Here is a 16,856-nt window from a genome sequence, read left to right on the forward strand (position 1 = left end):
GACGCGACAGCGATCGGACGTGCCTTAACTTTCGTGCCGTCTTAGCGCCGCAAGCCGTGTTTACGTCGTTTCTTGTGACTTTGATTCTGCGTTTTCTCGTGTTAGTTTAGAGTTTTTGTCTCTTCTCATCGTCTTGTTTCTCTTACTAGCGGTTTCGGCCGCTTATCGTTACAGTTATGGCTAAATCGATTCCCCGTAAGAATACATTATGTTTTGAGTTTGATAAGGCATCGCGTCGTGTGCAGCCAAGCTCCATGGAAATTCATGATTGGATTTTGGATACCATTGGGATAACTTCAGACCAGGTTCACACAGCGTACTATGATATGACGGATTACTGCTTCTTTGTCAAGTTTCTCACTCCGTTACAACTGGAGAAAATCTCGCAGAAAACTGGAGGAAAGACGGAATTCCATCATCGCGACCAGTCGGTGAGTACCGTGATAATCACCAATGCCGATGTAGAATATAAACAGGTTCGGGTATTCAATTTGTCACCAGAAATTGATAATTACCTGCTGAAAGGTGTTCTTGCAATATACGGTGATATTTGGGAAACCAGAATGGAAAAATAGTCTAACCAACACAAATTGCAATGCTACAGTGCGGTTCGTTCTGTTGATATGAGCATTAAAGTAAATATTCCCTCGACTATCGTAGTCTGTGGCTATAAAGCACATGTCGTTTATAGTGGGCAAGTCGGAACTTGTTATATTTGTAACGAGAGCGGACACATACGCAGTGATTGTCCTGGGCGGGTTTTCGTGCTTAAGAACACCTTACAAAAACGCCAGAGGTTGACACTAGCCGATATTATGACCCAACATCAGAATTTTGGGGCGACACCATTGCAACCCAGTACTTCAGAGGCCGTTGAACCTGATCTTAGCAAACAGTCCTTCCCGCCTTTAGCGCAAAGGAGCGAGAAGCTTCCACTTGCTGTCAGCACAACGTTATCGGTCGGTAACAAACGACGCCGCACCTGTGACGATAGTGGAACTGATGAAGAGTTGTCGACCAACGACCAGATCCTTGTCACGGACGCGAACCCTCCCTCGCAGGAAACTCTTGCCGTGGACAGCATAGATGAGAGCTCCGACGCCGCTGCTTCCACGGCGGCATCGGTCAACAACAGTGCCGACCAGTGTTCACAGCTGACTGTTGTGACGCCGCCGGCCGGCCCGCCACAAGACGACATGGATGCACAACAAGAGGACGACCGTCCGATGTCGGCTCTACAGACACACGGCAAGGACGTCGGTCCGGAGACCGATGTAAACACCAACCTGCCCGTCGCTGAACACAACCAACCTGAGAGGCCGGAAGACTGTTTACCAACAGACCGTGTGGATACAAACAAAAACACCTTGACTTCCGCCGCCGCGATTTCACACGAGTTAGCTCCAGTGGAGGAAGTCGGCACTCCGACTGCCGATTTCAGTCATGATCCGCCCACCCCACCTTCTCCCATGGAACTCCCGACTGGTGGACGACGGAAGTCTAAACCCAAACCAAATGTCTCCGCAGCCCGAAGGAAGACTCCGAATAAAGGAGCCGCGGAATCTGGACGCGAACCTCGCACTGTAACTTCGCAGTCTGACAGTGCGATGGACTGGGCCGCTAATGCATTGCAGCAGTCTCCCTCCTCCGATGGGCACGACCCAGGCATATAAATTTCTGTCTCTTAATATTAACAAGATCACGTCAGCTTTGAAAACAGCGATGTTGCGACTATCTACGACTCTGAAGCCGATGTTGTACTCCTACAGGAAGTGTCTATATTAAGTCTCGCCGTCCCTGGTTTTCATACGATAGCTAATTTAACGAAAGACATGGGCACAGGCACAGCCATTTTATTACACGAGGGAATCCCTGTTCGAAGTATTGAAATACTCTAGTGTGGCAGAGGTATTGCTTGTCGAATTTTTGACGTCAGCATAGTGAACTTCTACGCACCGTCTGGTTCGACTCACAAATCCGATAGAGCCAAATTTTTTAAAGAAGACTTCATCTATTTGTTGCGACGGAACCCATCACATTTAATACTTAGTGGCTACTTCAATTGTGTCCTCAATCGAAAAGATCAGTCTCCGAACTTCAATTACTGTCGGGAATTGCATCATCTGGTGCGTCATCTGCGAATGAAGGATGCATGGGAACTAAAGCACCCCACTAAGGTTAAATTTACGTACTTTACTTCGACGGCATGCAGCCGCCTTCATCGGATGTACGTAACGGACAATATCTGCCATCGTGTTCTCGACACGGATGTCATTCCAGCTAGCTTTTCAGACCATTGTGCTCTTTCAGTAACGATCAGTTTGACAAACAACGGTCTAACCGATTCCGGAATCAATGGAGCCTCAATGATTCTCTCCTGACGGATAATTACATACAGGATGTTATTCATGCGACGTGGACGGACTGTCTCAAGCGACGTTGTAAGTACGCTACCAATATCGCCTGGTGGAATGAGGTAGTCAAACGGAGGATGAGACAAACTCTGAAAAATTATGGCTGGCAACGTGCGCAGGATACCAAACGAACCATCGATTTTTACCAGACGGTATTGCGGGAGTTGTATACACCAGTATCCGTAACGAATACGAACTTGGAAGGGATCAAGAAAATCAAGGCCAAACTACTAGCCATCAAGCGTACACAACTTGCGGGGCTGCAGACCAAAGCTAAAACCAAATCGCTCAAAGAAGACGAAGTCACGTCCCTGTACCACCTTATAAAGCACCGTGCGAACCGCCAGAGAACGTTTATTGAGGAACTTGAGACCGATGATGGGGTCCTCCTCACTCATCAGAGGGATATCCATCGCGCCGTTCACGAATATTTTACTCAACTGTACTCGCAATGTGCTACCCGTGGGAATGCTGACACTGAGACCTTCTGTACTCCACCTTCAGAAGTCACGCACGCCGATAACTGCGCGATATTGCAAGATTTTGATGCGGATGACGTCCTGGACCTGATCACTGGTTCCCCGTCACAAAAATCCCCCGGCCCTGATGGGCTGCCGAAAGAATTCTATGTGCGCTTCTGGCCTCTCATTGGACAAGCCTTTACAGCAGTCCTCAACGAGGTGATGCGCGGGACTCACTTGCCGGCCGACCTCAAGGAAGGCACAATTGTCTTGGTTCCCAAACGTAAACACCGGAAAAATCTTGATCATTATCGTCCGATGACTTTACTGAACTTCGATTATAAAACTTTTGCCAGAGCACTAAATAGCAGACTGACGGCGGTGGTGCAGAAAGTGGTCAAAAATCATCAATCCTGTTTCCCTGGTCGGTCCATTATGACACCCATCTCGGAATAGAGAGACATTATTTCAATAGCATCGGTGACTAACGTTAACTGTGCACTCTTATTTATTGACTTTTGTAAAGCGTTCGATCGTGTGAGTCATGATTATCTCATACGGTTCCTGCAGCATTGTGGATTAAATGACAGCGTTATTGCCGTCATACGACACTTGATAACTGGTATCACAACGAAGGTTAGCGTCAATGGACAGCTCACGCAGCCTATCGAGATTCAAAGAGGGGTGCCGCAGGCCTCTCCATGCTCTTGTTCGTGATGGCGCTCGAACCATTACTACGCTCCATCGACGATAAACTGACCGGCCTGACCACGGCCGGTACTTCTTTTGTGGTTCGCGCTTACGCCGATGATGTCGGGGTTTTAATACGGGCCGAAGAAGAAATACCCATCCTTAAATCCGAAATTGATGACTACTGCCGTGTCTCTGGAGCACAAATTAACACCGATAAATGCAGATTCGCCAACATCCGTGGACTGGAAAACGTAACTGTCGCGTGGGCACAAACTGCGGAAACCCACAAAACCTTAGGTGTGATTGTCGATCGATGCCCACTGAAAATGTGTGTCAAAAATTGGCGGCGGATCGCCGATTCCATGCACGGCGCTATTCGCGAAAACAACTGGCGGTCTATCAACCTGCTTCAACGTATGCGTCTCCTCGACACTTACATTTTCAGTAAAGCCTACTACATGGCCCAAATTTTTCCAATTCCAAAGTTACAGGCGAAGCGACTTATGAAAATCTCCAACTATTTTCTCTGGAAAGGGAACATTTTTAAACCGAAATATACCACATTGACCTTGCCGAGAAAAGCTGGAGGACTCAATTTACCAGACATCGACAGAACGTGTACGGCCTTGTACATCAAACGCATTACCACGATGTTGAGGAAGGATCCACTCAGTGTCACTCATTTGCTCTTCCAAATTTTACGTCCTATAGATCTCCGTGCACCCACTGCTGTAGGACACATCAATTTTAAACTAAAAATGGTCGGTATTATTATCTCGAAGTAAGTTACATCGGAGGCACCGTTGTTCACAAGACGGATTTATCGACGAAGGTTCTGCTCGACAGATGGCATCAAACCACGATACACCACCCCATGGAAATCAAGTACCCAAGTGTCCAATGGAATATAGTCTGGCACAACATCAGTTTATCCATCCATACTTCCGTTGTGGCATCCACTTGGTATCAGGTTGTCAATAGTGTTATCCCCACAATTGAACGGTTGCACCGCATAGGCTTACACGACAGTGATCGATGTGCGCGTTGTGTGCTGGTCGACACCTTACGCCACAGATTTACATGCGGCGGCCATCTACTTAACTGGAAGTGGGTGCAACAACGATTGGGTCTCATAACTCGCAGCAGTGCAGCCAGTCACTCCACAGATCTCCTCCTCTGGCCAGACACCACATATTATCCTGCGACCAAGAACGACACTGTGATGTGGCTACTGGGACACTATGTTATTTGCCACAACGGCGACGACGATCTCGTAAGTTTTGAAACTTACATGCGAACAGCACACTGGCAAATGAAACGGTTCACCGCAGTCAAAAAGAATTTTGGAAACATGATCGACATTATGTTTGAAAAGCAAGGTGTCGGATAAAACCTCCTCACTCACTGGTACCATTCAACGTCAACGACCGAACTTCAGATTGAACAATAAGACCACTTCGGCAGCGACAGGCACGAATTACTGAATTAAAATAAGAATAAAAACGAAAAAAAGCGGTCTAAGGCGCCACACTCAAGGAAAAACCCTGGCTACAGTAGCAGCTAGAGCCTTCTGGGCCTCGAATGAGGGCGTGGGTTCGAATCCCACTCCCGACACACATTTTGTCGCTTCACTGGAGCACCCTGCGTATCATTGAGATCCTTTGTAATGTGCAACAGCACGATACTGGCTGTGTTCTCCTAAGAGAAATAAAAAATTTGCATCAAACACAAGCGCACCTACGTCACCAACTTGTAAAAAAAAAAATAAAAAAAAATAATTAAAAAGAAAGTTGGTCTAGGGGTATGATTCCTGCTTAGAGTGCAAAGTTTTTTTAAAAAAAGCCAAAGAAAAAATAAAAAAATCCAGATCAGAAGGCTGCGTGTTCAAATCACGTCGGGGTCACAATGAAATTAGGCGAGTATGTCAGTTTCATCAGATAGCAAACGATTACACAGAACGGACAAACAGAACTTGCTTGAAAAAAGCTACTAGTGCAAGTTTCGCTTTCTGACATTAAAGTGAAGGCGCCGACTCGCACTTTCTCCAGGCGCGAAGTGTCTAGTATTTTTGATATTTATATCGTTTAACGCTAATATATAACTGAGAGATAATGATTACGCAATATTTTGCTCGATTAGACGTCTTTAGCCAGGCACAATATAATATTTTTCCTTAAGTTATGGGAATAGAAAGATCGTGATAGGGGGTATAGCTCAGTCGTAGAGCATTCGACTGCAGATCGAGAGGTCCCCGGTTCAGTCCCGGGTGCTACCTTCTTTTTTCAGTATCTCGAAAAAACAAATGACGGTTGTCGCGGTGAGTTGCAAATACATGTTTCAGATGCACTCCGCACGCCATACCGAAGGCTTTGGAGCAACATTTCAATGGGAGGGGGGGGGGGATCGCAGCCCAGGCTCTTGCAGGTCATCGTCCTCCCGCCATGAGGTCGAACTGTACGAAATCCACTTGCTTGGGGGAAGAATCTTGTACACTGAATTTTATAGAATATGGTGATAGGCAAAAGTTTTCATGTACTGCTGCACGGAGAAACAAAAATTGGAGGAGCTGGGATTTGAACCCAGGACTTTCTGCATGCGAAGCAGACACTCTACCACTTTTGTTTATTTATTTTTTTTTATTTTTTTTTCGCCTCCTTCCTCCCCTACAGCCCGTCCTTCCGCTCGCCCTTGGTGCCTTCTTCGGCTAGCTTCTGTGCTATGTTTGTTCCATAAGAGATAGTTGACCAACGAAGTAAATGTATACAAGTAAACAAAATCTCTTCTTTTGGGGTTGTGGAAAGAAAATAGGTCCTCTACATTCTTCCATTTTTATAGGAGAGCCAGGCGTACTTCAGCCTGCTGGCGTCTCATGTTTGCGTCAGCAACCTATTAGTGCTGCTACACGAGGGCAAAGGGTAAACGAAATAGCCACCTTGTTGGCGTAAAATGAATGAGAAACTTAAGAGATAATTTCATAAAGAAAAAAAAAAGGAATGCTGAGAGTGAACAAAATATCGTTTGATCGTTCTTCAGCTCTGTCGGTAAGACAATGTTCGGTTCAAGAAATCTGCGTAATTTTCTTTGTATTTCTTTTGTCGTTCGAGCTTTAGATGTTCTGTCATCAGGTACATCCAATAATCTGCTTCACTCTTCGTCATAGCCGTTGAGATGTAATGGACTGTCAGTCCTTTGAGCCAATTAGCTGACCACCTTTTAGTGTTAGGATATGGCACGTCATCAGGCAGAAGGACGTGTGTCGGTGTAATCGTGTCAGGTGACGTGCGGAGCAGACGTGCTAGTTTTTGCCTGAAGAAATTCCACACGTCTTTTACATCGTTACAGACGAAGCGATGTTCTGCAGTGTCGACGACATTGCAGCTGGGACAGTTTGGTGTGTGTGCCAGACGTATCGCGTGCAGTTTAGAGTTGGTGGGGATTTTTCTATTGACTGCGAGGTACCACGTCGATCGCACATTGGATGGTAGATGGGGGTCAGATATGTTTTCCCATATGTTTTTCCAGTTATAATGTCGAAACTTGTTTTCTATTCGATTGCGCAATTTTCCTTCCAGCAAGGTGTTGTAAACCTCCTTAACCTGATATATGTCCTTCTCCGGTATTCGATGGCGTACATAGCTGTATTCCACAAGAAAGTGTTTATAGTGGTACAGCTCTTGGGAAATGTGATGCACATCGATTGGTGGATCTCTGCTGACTGGGGTGATTTCACGTAAGAGATGAGCCACAAAGGTCCGCAGTGATCGTTGCCACTGTTTATAAGTTTTGCTAACATATAGCGCTTGCGCTTTAAGGTAGATGTCTCTCAGATGTAGCCCTCCATTGCGTGTCGGTAGCGTCAAGGTATCATACGAAACCTTAAATATCTGACCTCTGCTGACAAAATAACCAAGCGCTGCTTGCATTAGGTGTGCTATGGTTCGTGGCAGAGGAAGCTCTTGAGCAACATAGTTTACGTTGCACTTTTTGTATTGCATTTAAATTACGCAAGCTCTGTTGTTTTATGCTTGCCCGTAATGTGGCAAGTAATTTTCTACACTCCTGGAAATTGAATTTAGGACACCGTGAATTCATTGTCCCAGGAAGGGGAAACTTTATTGACACATTCCTGGGGTCAGATACATCACATGATCACACTGACAGAACCACAGGCACATAGACACAGGCAACAGAGCATGCACAATGTCGGCACTAGTACAGTGTATATCCACCTTTCGCAGCAATGCAGGCTGCTATTCTCCCATGGAGACGATCGTAGAGATGCTGGATGTAGTCCTGTGGAACGGCTTGCCATGCCATTTCCACCTGGCGCCTCAGTTGGACCAGCGTTCGTGCTGGACGTGCAGACCGCGTGAGACGACGCTTCATCCAGTCCCAAACATGCTCAATGGGGGACAGATCAGGAGATCTTGCTGGCCAGGGTAGTTGACTTACACCTTCTAGAGCACGTTGGGTGGCACGGGATACATGCGGACGTGCATTGTCCTGTTGGAACAGCAAGTTCCCTTGCCGGTCTAGGAATGGTAGAACGATGGGTTCGATGACGGTTTGGATGTACCGTGCACTATTCAGTGTCCCCTCGACGATCACCAGTGGTGTACGGCCAGTGTAGGAGATCGCTCCCCACACCATGATGCCGGGTGTTGGCCCTGTGTGCCTCGGTCGTATGCAGTTCTGATTGTGGCGCTCACCTGCACGGCGCCAAACACGCATACGACCATCATTGGCACCAAGGCAGAAGCGACTCTCATCGCTGAAGACGACACGTCTCCATTCGTCCCTCCATTCACGCCTGTCGCGACACCACTGGAGGCGGGCTGCACGATGTTGGGGCGTGAGCGGAAGACGGCCTAACGGTGTGCGGGACCGTAGCCCAGCTTCATGGAGACGGTTGCGAATGGTCCTCGCCGATACCCCAGCAGCAACAGTGTCCCTAATTTGCTGGGAAGTGGCGGTGCGGTCCCCTACGGCACTGCGTAGGATCCTACGGTCTTGGCGTGCATCCGTGCGTCGCTGCGGTCCGGTCCCAGGTCGACGGGCACGTGCACCTTCCGCCGACCACTGGCGACAACATCGATGTACTGTGGAGACCTCACGCCCCACGTGTTGAGCAATTCGGCGGTACGTCCACCCGGCCTCCCGCATGCCCACTATACGCCCTCGCACAAAGTCCGTCAACTGCACGTACGTTTCACGTCCACGCTGTCGCGGCATGCTACCAGTGTTAAAGACTGCGATGGAGCTCCGTATGCCACGGCAAACTGGCTGACACTGACGGCGGCGGTGCACAAATGCTGCGCAGCTAGCGCCATTCGACGGCCAACACCGCGGTTCCTGGTGTGTCCGCTGTGCCGTGCGTGTGATCATTGCTTGTACAGCCCTCTCGCAGTGTCCGGAGCAAGTATGGTGGGTCTGACACACCGGTGTCAATGTGTTCTTTTTTCCATTTCCAGGAGTGTATAATTGAGAGCGGCCGTGCGGCGGATATTACCCGTATATTCTATTCCGAGGCATTTTACTTTTTCCACAGTGTTGATACGTCCAGCGGCTCTGATCTCTATAACCCGACCAAGATTCATAATACCAGATTTATTGCGGTTGAGTTTAGCTCCTGACGCCAGTTCGTAGGTCGCCACAACTTCAAGTACTGTTGCCACCTGGCTTTCGTCAGTCACAAGTACCCCTACATCGTCCGCGTAGGCTTGACATACGATTTTCTGACCGTGGATATGTAGTCCACGGAGTTGACGAGTCAGGGATACTAAGAGAAGTTCAAGCGCAATCGCGAAAAGCGTCATGGACATGGGAGAACCTTGTCTTACCGAACTCTGAATATTGATTGGGTGACTGAGTTGCCCGTTGACACGGATTCTTGACGTGCTATTCGTCAGTATGTTTTTCACGAAGGCTATAATTTTCTGTGGGAAGTGCATGGATGTCATACACCGGAACAGTTACGAATGATTGACTTTATCAAAAGCTTTTTCAAAGTCAAGCGACATCACAGCACAGCGAATGTTGCAGGCTTCCGATATCGCTATAATGTCTCTGTAGTCGCATAAGGTCTGAAATATCGTTCTATCCTTTCCCACACTTGTCTGATAAGCTCCTGTCACTGTACGAATAACTGAATTGAACCTTTGCATCATGATACGAGCGAAGATTTTATAATCACTATTGAGAAGTGTTATGGGTCGAAGATTGTCCACGGTTTTGCCTCCTGGTGTTTTGGGGACTAAGACCACTGTACCTTCACAGAATTCCTTCGGACGGTCAGTGTCGGCATTTAGTATTTCATTGCAGACGAGTGTCGATTTAGCAATTATCTGTTCGCGAAAAGTTTGATAAAATTCAGCGGGTAGCCCATCTGGTCCAGGTGATTTATTCTTTGGACTCCTCGAGATGGCATCTTCGACGTCTTCGTCCGTTATTCTTGCTGCGAGCACATCAGCTTCTTCTGGAGTGAGTCGCTCTGTCGTCCTAGCAGTGAGAGCTTGCTGCGCTGTTTCATCTGTCTGTGTATTGGCCAGCAACTCACTAAAGTGTCGATGGATCTCGTCTCGTATTGCAGCTTGAGCTGTCAAGAATTTCCCGTCTGAAGTTTTGAGTTCCGTCAGAATTTTCCGTTTTTGTCTTTTGTTCTCTTGGAGGATGTGGTAGATCGATGTTGTTTCTTCTCGTGTACCGTTCTGCAAACGCGTTCGTATTTTACAGCCTTCGAGATGGTGTCTCTGCAGGGTGAGCAATTTTGCTTTTAATCTGTTGATTTGCCCATAATTTGTTATGACTGTAGCATCCCGAACGCACAAGTCTCTCAGACAGCTGAAGTAAAAGTCTAATGTCCTCTTCCGCCAGGCGACGTTTTCACGGGAGTAAGTTTTCATTGTCTTTATTATCGCGGGCTTCGCGCAGTTTAGCCACCAATTCAGCGCCGTACCGTACAAGTGGAACTTCCTTTCACATTCTGCCCAAGTGGTGTGGAAGGCGGCGTGACATCCAGGATCCGAAAGATGAGCAACGTTTAGCTTCCACTGACCTCTCGCCCTGTAAGTTCCTTGTTTCTCTAAATTTATCGTACATATGTACGCGATATGATCGGAGAAAATAGTGGGCCATAGCTCGGACTGTAAAACGTGTCTCCTTAAATTTGATGTTGCGTAAATCCTGTCGATACGACTGGCAGAATGGCTGGTGATATAGGTGAAACCTAGCTTATCACCATGTTTTAGTTCCCAAGTATCAAACAGATGGAAGTCTCTGACGATGTTTTCCAGCTCCAGAGATTTGTTAAAATTTGGCGTCTGATCTTTGGGACTCAGCGCGCAATTAAAGTCACCCGCAAATATTATTTGTTCAAATCGCACCGCGAAAAGGGGGGCGATGTCCTCCTTGAAAAATTCGGCCCTGCGGCGTTTGTTTCCGGTTCCTGACGGGGCATATATGTTAATAAACCTGGTGTTGTTTATCGTAACAGCGAGACCTCTACTGTTGAGCAGTTTCGCTACGTCTGTAAGTAGGATCCCCTCTTTAGTCATAATCGCTGTGCCGAGGCTATTGTCATTGCCAGGATTGATGACGGCGTTGTAGCCAGTGATGTCGTCCAAACGGATAGCCGTTACTTCTTGCGGCGTACAGAAAATCTCAGAGATTTCTCAGATTGAGGGTGCTACTAATTTTATTTATATTCAAGGTCGCAATTCTGTACGCCTGCAAGGACGTCATGTCGACTATTCCGCGTCAGGTGGGATACTGTTTGCCAGGTGAAGTGGATGTTTGCTCCACTTAGAAGAAGTCGGCATCATCATCTGCTGCACGAGCGTCTCTGATGGTGGTTTGTTGCCGGGTGGACACGTCTTGTCGACGGTAGGGTGCCATCCGTCCTGAATGTTGTGGTATGTCAGCCATCTCTGCATCATGGCTTTGCTCCTCCATGCCATACGCCCAATCTCGCGTGCACGTAACTTCCCGCGTGTCCGTTTTGGTACACGTGGAGGGTCCTTCGGACTAGCTGTACCGTCTGGAATGTGGATTCCGCGGTCGGGTTCAGTGTCCTCATTTCGGGTCTTCTTTTTTGTTGTTCGATCTTCCAGAGGAGTTGCCTGTGTCGTCTCCGCCAGTCCTTGGCCTATCTGTTTCGCCTTTTCACGCAGGATTGGCGCGATTTCTGCTGCTCCCTGACGGGCTATTCGACGTTTCTTCCGTTTCTTTGGTGAAACGGTTGTAGGCTGCTGGTCATTATCCTCCGATGTTTCAATCGTGTCCTCTTTGTGTTGCCCAACTTCTTCGAGTGGTTTGCACATGCCTTCTTCTGCCGTCTTAGCCTGGTCTTGTTCTTCACGCCTGTCAATTTCCTCGTCTTGTAAGTGTGCTGGGCCTGTAGCTTCTGTGCTGCTAATATCCATGGCTACGTTACCGTCGGGAATGTCGGCATAAGCAACTACCGCCCTGTCGAAACATATGTCTGGAGCGACGTCACTGCGAATTGCGGTGGCGTACGTCACGGGTAACGTGGCCATCTGACTAGGCGGGTCTCGCTCCCCAGTCGGCAGTTGCGTCACACGGCGTTGAACACACTGCGCGCGGACGTGTTGGGTCGAGCAACAACCCGAGCAGGTTCTCGGCTGGCCATCGTGATCGCTCGATATCCACCAGTCCAGAGATACGATGGGATATGTTTCAGCATGTCAATCTTAACTTGCCTGACTCCATTTAATACTGGATATTTGTGCAAGCTAGACCATTTTTCGGCGACATTGCTGATAATGGCGCCATAGTCTCTCAGTTTGTTGTTAATCTCCTCGGGCGTTATTTCAAAGGGGAGCTCAAAGATTCGAACCGTTCTTATTCCCATTCCGGCACGCGAAACCGTGACCTGCCCTATGTGTCCGTCTGAATGTTTGAATTTTGCCATCCCACCACATGCTTCTACAATTTGGTCGCACTTGTCAGAACTGGATAACTTAAGGAACACAATCGGACTGACAATCGACAGGTGAATTCCAATTACTTCAACCACTTTGATCAGAAAAGTTTCTTCGATAAATGCCTCAACTTCGTAAGATTTCGGTCAGGCGTAGTTCGGATCGAAAATCAACTTCAAAGTATCGCGTCGCGTTATCTGTTCCATTATGTCATTCTAGAAATGTGATCGTGGACTACGACTAACGCAGAAAGCGCGCACTCACCACACAGCGCCGGTCGCTCGCAGCGACGATGTAAACACCGCAACAGCCGCTCCGCACGTCCGCACAGCACGGCCGCCGCCGGCGGAATGACTGAGTTACACCCCCGCCAGAGCAACTACATCTGGGACGAGTCTCTCGTGGATCCTACTGTCATTATTTCTTAGGTTTGAACGGTACAGTAAGTGTTCGAGGAACCTATTCATGACAAGACCTAAGCAGCGTCGACTCCGTGGCGCAACGGTAGCGCGTCTGACTCCAGATCAGAAGGTTGCGTGTTCAAATCACGTCGGGGTCACAATGAAATTTTCGTTTACGAAAGCCATAGGCGAGTATGTCAGTTTAATCAGATACCAAACGATTACAGAGAACGGACGAACAGAACCTGCTTGAAAAAAGTTACTAAAGAGTTTTCGCATTCTGACATTGAGGTGAAGGCGCCGACTCGCACTTTCTCCAGGCGCGAAGTGTCTAGCATTTTTAATATTTATATCGTTTAACGCTAATATATAACTGAGAGATAATGATTACGCAATATTTTGCTCGATTAGACGTCTTTAGCCAGGCAGAGTATAATATTTTTCCTTACGTGATGGGAATAGAAAGATCGTGAAAGGGGGTATAGCTCAGTCTCAGTTCCACTTCATTCAGACGCCGTGCAGTGTGGACGTACCTAGTCTTTCGCTCCGCCGTAGTGTTACGTATAGTGGAATATCTTTTGTCTACGTGTTGTGTTGTAACTTCTGTGAGTGTTTCTACGTCGTTGTTTCGTGCTCTTTGTGTAACTAGCTGTGTTGATTTACGTGTATTTTGTGTAGCGGTTTCGACCGCGTAGTAAGAAATATGTCGTCTCAGGTTATTCCTCGCCAGGCTACAGTCAGTTTTGCTTTTGACAAGTCAACCCGCCATGTGCAACCTAGTTCCCTTGAGATCCATGACTGGTTAGTTGATACCTTTGGCATTAATTCGGAAAATTCTTTCTAAATTTGGTCATCAGGTTTTCTTTCGGCATTGGGATGATTCTGTAAGTACCGTGCTGCTTTCCAATGCTTCCATTACGTACACCAGTGTTCGTGTTTACAACCTTCCACCGGAGGTGGATAATGTCCATCTTAAGGAGGGTTCACTCAAGCATGGTGATGTTAAGAGTACTCGCCTTGAACGCTGGTCTAGCCAACATCGCCTGCAATGTTACAGTGGTATTCGTTCAGTCGAAATGCACGTTAAGCAGAATATTCCATCTCACCTGCAGATCGGTGGATATCGTGTCCATGTAACATATAGTGGTCAGGTTGGCACCTGTTTTTTGTGCAATGAAAGTGGCCACGTTCGTACCAACTGTCCGCGGAGAGTTTTTGTTTTAAAAACTTCTCTCGAACAGCGTCGCAAATTAACGGTCGCTGACCTCGTTGCAGGTGGTTCTGCTCTTGGTGTAGAACAGTCCAGTAGCAGTAGCGCCCCGCCACAGGTTTTGCACACCCCCGACACAGAATTTCCTCCTTTGCGTGCTAAATCTGATGTTGTTCCGTCTGTCCCTCAGGTGGGTGTGCCGCTTTTGAATAATAAACGGCGTCGCGCACAAGATGGATATAGTTGTTGTTGTGGTCTTTAGTCCTGAGACTGGTTTGGTGCAGCTCTCCATGCTACTCTATCCTGCGCAAGCTTCTTCATCTCCCAGGACCTGCTGCAACCTACATCCTTCTGAATCTGCTTAGTGTATTGATCTCTTGGTCTCCCTCTACGATTTTTACCCTCCACGCTGCCCTCCAATGCTAAATTTGTGATCCCTTGATGCCTCAAAACATGTCCTACCAACCGATCCTTTCTTCTAGTCAAGTTGTGCCACAAACTTCTCTTCTCGCCAATCCTATTCAATACCTCCTCATTAGTTACGTGATCTACCCACCTTATCTTCAGCATTCTGTTGTAGCCCCACATTTCGAAAGCTTCTATTCTCTTCTTGTCCAAACTGGTTATCGTCCATGTTTCACTTCCATACATGGCTACACTCCATACAAATACTTTCAGAAACGACTTCCTGACACTTAAATCTATGACTGCCATTGCCAGTCTACATTTTATATCCTCTCTACTTCGACCATCATCAGTTATTTTACTCCCAAAATAGCAAAACTCCTTTACTACTTTAAGTGTCTCATTTCCTAATCTAATTCCCTCAGCATCACCCGACTTAATTTGACTACAATCCATTATCCTCGTTTTGCTTTTGTTGATGTTCATCTTATATCCTCCTTTCAAGACACTGTCCATTCCGTTCAACTGCTCTTCCAAGTCCTTTGCTGTCTCTGACAGAATTACAATGTCATCGGCGAACCTCAAAGTTTTTACTTCTTCTCCATGAATTTTAATACCTACTCCGATTTTTTTTTTTTTTGTTTCCTTTACTGCTTGCTCAATATACAGATGAATAACATCGGGGAGAGGCTACAACCCAGTCTCACTCCCTTCCCAACCACTGCTTCCCTTTCATGCTCCTCGACTCTTATAACTGCCATCTGGTTTCTGTACAAATTGTAAATAGCCTTTCGCTCCTTGTATTTTACCCCTGCCACCTTCAGAATTTGAAAGAGGGTATTCCAGTTAACGTTGTCAAAAGCTTTCTCTAAGTCTACAAATGCTAGAAACGTAGGCTTGCCTTTTCTTAATCTTTCTTCTAAGATAAGTCGTAAGGTTAGTATTGCCTCACGTGTTCCAACATTTCTACGAAATCCAAACTGATCTTCCCCGAGGTCCGCTTCTACCAGTTTTTCCATTCGTCTGTAAAGAATTCGCGTTAGTATTTTGCAGCTGTGACTTATTAAACTGATAGTTCGGTAATTTTCACATCTGTCAGCACCTGCTTTCTTTGGGATTGGAATTATTATATTCTTCTTCAAGTCTGAGGGTATTTCGCCTGTGTCATACATCTTCCTCACCAGATGGTAGAGTTTTGTCATGACTGGCTCTCCCAAAGCCATCAGTAGTTCCAATGGAATGTTGTCTACTCCCGGGGCCTTGTTTCGCCTCAGGTCTTTCAGTGCTCTGTCAAACTCTTCAGGCAGTATCTTATCTCCCATTTCATCTTCATCTACATCCTCTTCCATTTCCATAATATTGTCCTCAAGTACATCGCCCTTGTATAAACCCTCTATATACTCCTTCCACCTTTCTGCCTTCCCTTCTTTGCTTAGAACTGGGTTGCCATCTGAGCTCTTGATATTCATACAAGTGGTTCTCTGTTCTCCAAAGGTCTCTTTAATTTTCCTGTAGACAGTATCTATCTTACCCCTAGTGAGACAAGCCTCTACATCCTTACGTTTGTCCTCTAGCCATCCCTGCTTAGCCATTTTGCACTTCCTGTCGATCTCATTTTTGAGACGTTTGTATTCCTTTTTGCCTGCTTCATTTACTGCATTTTTATATCTTCTCCTTTCATCAATTAAATTCAATATTTCTTCTGTTACCCAAGGATTTCTATTAGCCCTCGTCTTTTTACCTACTTGATCCTCTGCAGCCTTCACTACTTCATCCCTCAGAGCTACCCATTCTTCTTCTACTGTATTTCTTTCCCCCATTCCTGTCAATTGTTCCCTTATACTCTCTACAACCTCTGGTTCTTTCAGTTTATCCAGGTCCCATCTCCTTAAATTCCCACCTTTTTTCAGTTTCTTCAGTTTCAATCTGCAGTTCATAACCAATAGATTGTGGTCAGAATCCACATCTGCCCCTGGAAATGTCTTACAATTTAAAACCTGGTTCCTAAATCTCTGTCTTACCATTATATAATCTATCTGATACCTCTTAGTATCTCCAGGATTCTTCCATGGATATAGTAGGGATGAGGATCTCCCCGAGATGCCCCAGTCCGAGCGACCGGCATCCTCCGAGCCACCGAGTAGTGTAGCTGCCCCCTGCCCTCCTGAGGTGGCGGTTCCGGTGGCGGCTGCTGACGCCCCTCCGGCCTCCGACGCGGCTTCACTCGAGTCGGATCCTCGGTCGGGCCTGTTGGCGCCGTCTTCCGAACCGACTTCGTTGTCACAACAGGTGGAGCCGCAACAACTTCCTGCTTCGCTGCCCCATACCTCTGC

General features: G+C 47.0%; 2 non-coding genes across 2 annotated transcripts; both read left to right on the forward strand.

The window, feature by feature from the left end:
* The first annotated feature begins 5,771 nt into the window (after positions 1-5,771).
* Positions 5,772-5,843, forward strand: Trnac-gca (transfer RNA cysteine (anticodon GCA)). Its single transcript has one exon. It is a non-coding gene; the product is annotated as a tRNA-Cys (tRNA).
* A 7,151-nt stretch (positions 5,844-12,994) lies between these two features.
* On the forward strand, positions 12,995-13,066 carry Trnaw-cca (transfer RNA tryptophan (anticodon CCA)). The gene has a single exon. It is a non-coding gene; the product is annotated as a tRNA-Trp (tRNA).
* Positions 13,067-16,856: the final 3,790 nt, after the last annotated feature.

This window comes from Schistocerca nitens, chromosome 4 (assembly GCF_023898315.1).
Source record: "Schistocerca nitens isolate TAMUIC-IGC-003100 chromosome 4, iqSchNite1.1, whole genome shotgun sequence".
In the NCBI taxonomy this organism is placed as follows: Eukaryota; Metazoa; Arthropoda; class Insecta; order Orthoptera; family Acrididae; genus Schistocerca; species Schistocerca nitens.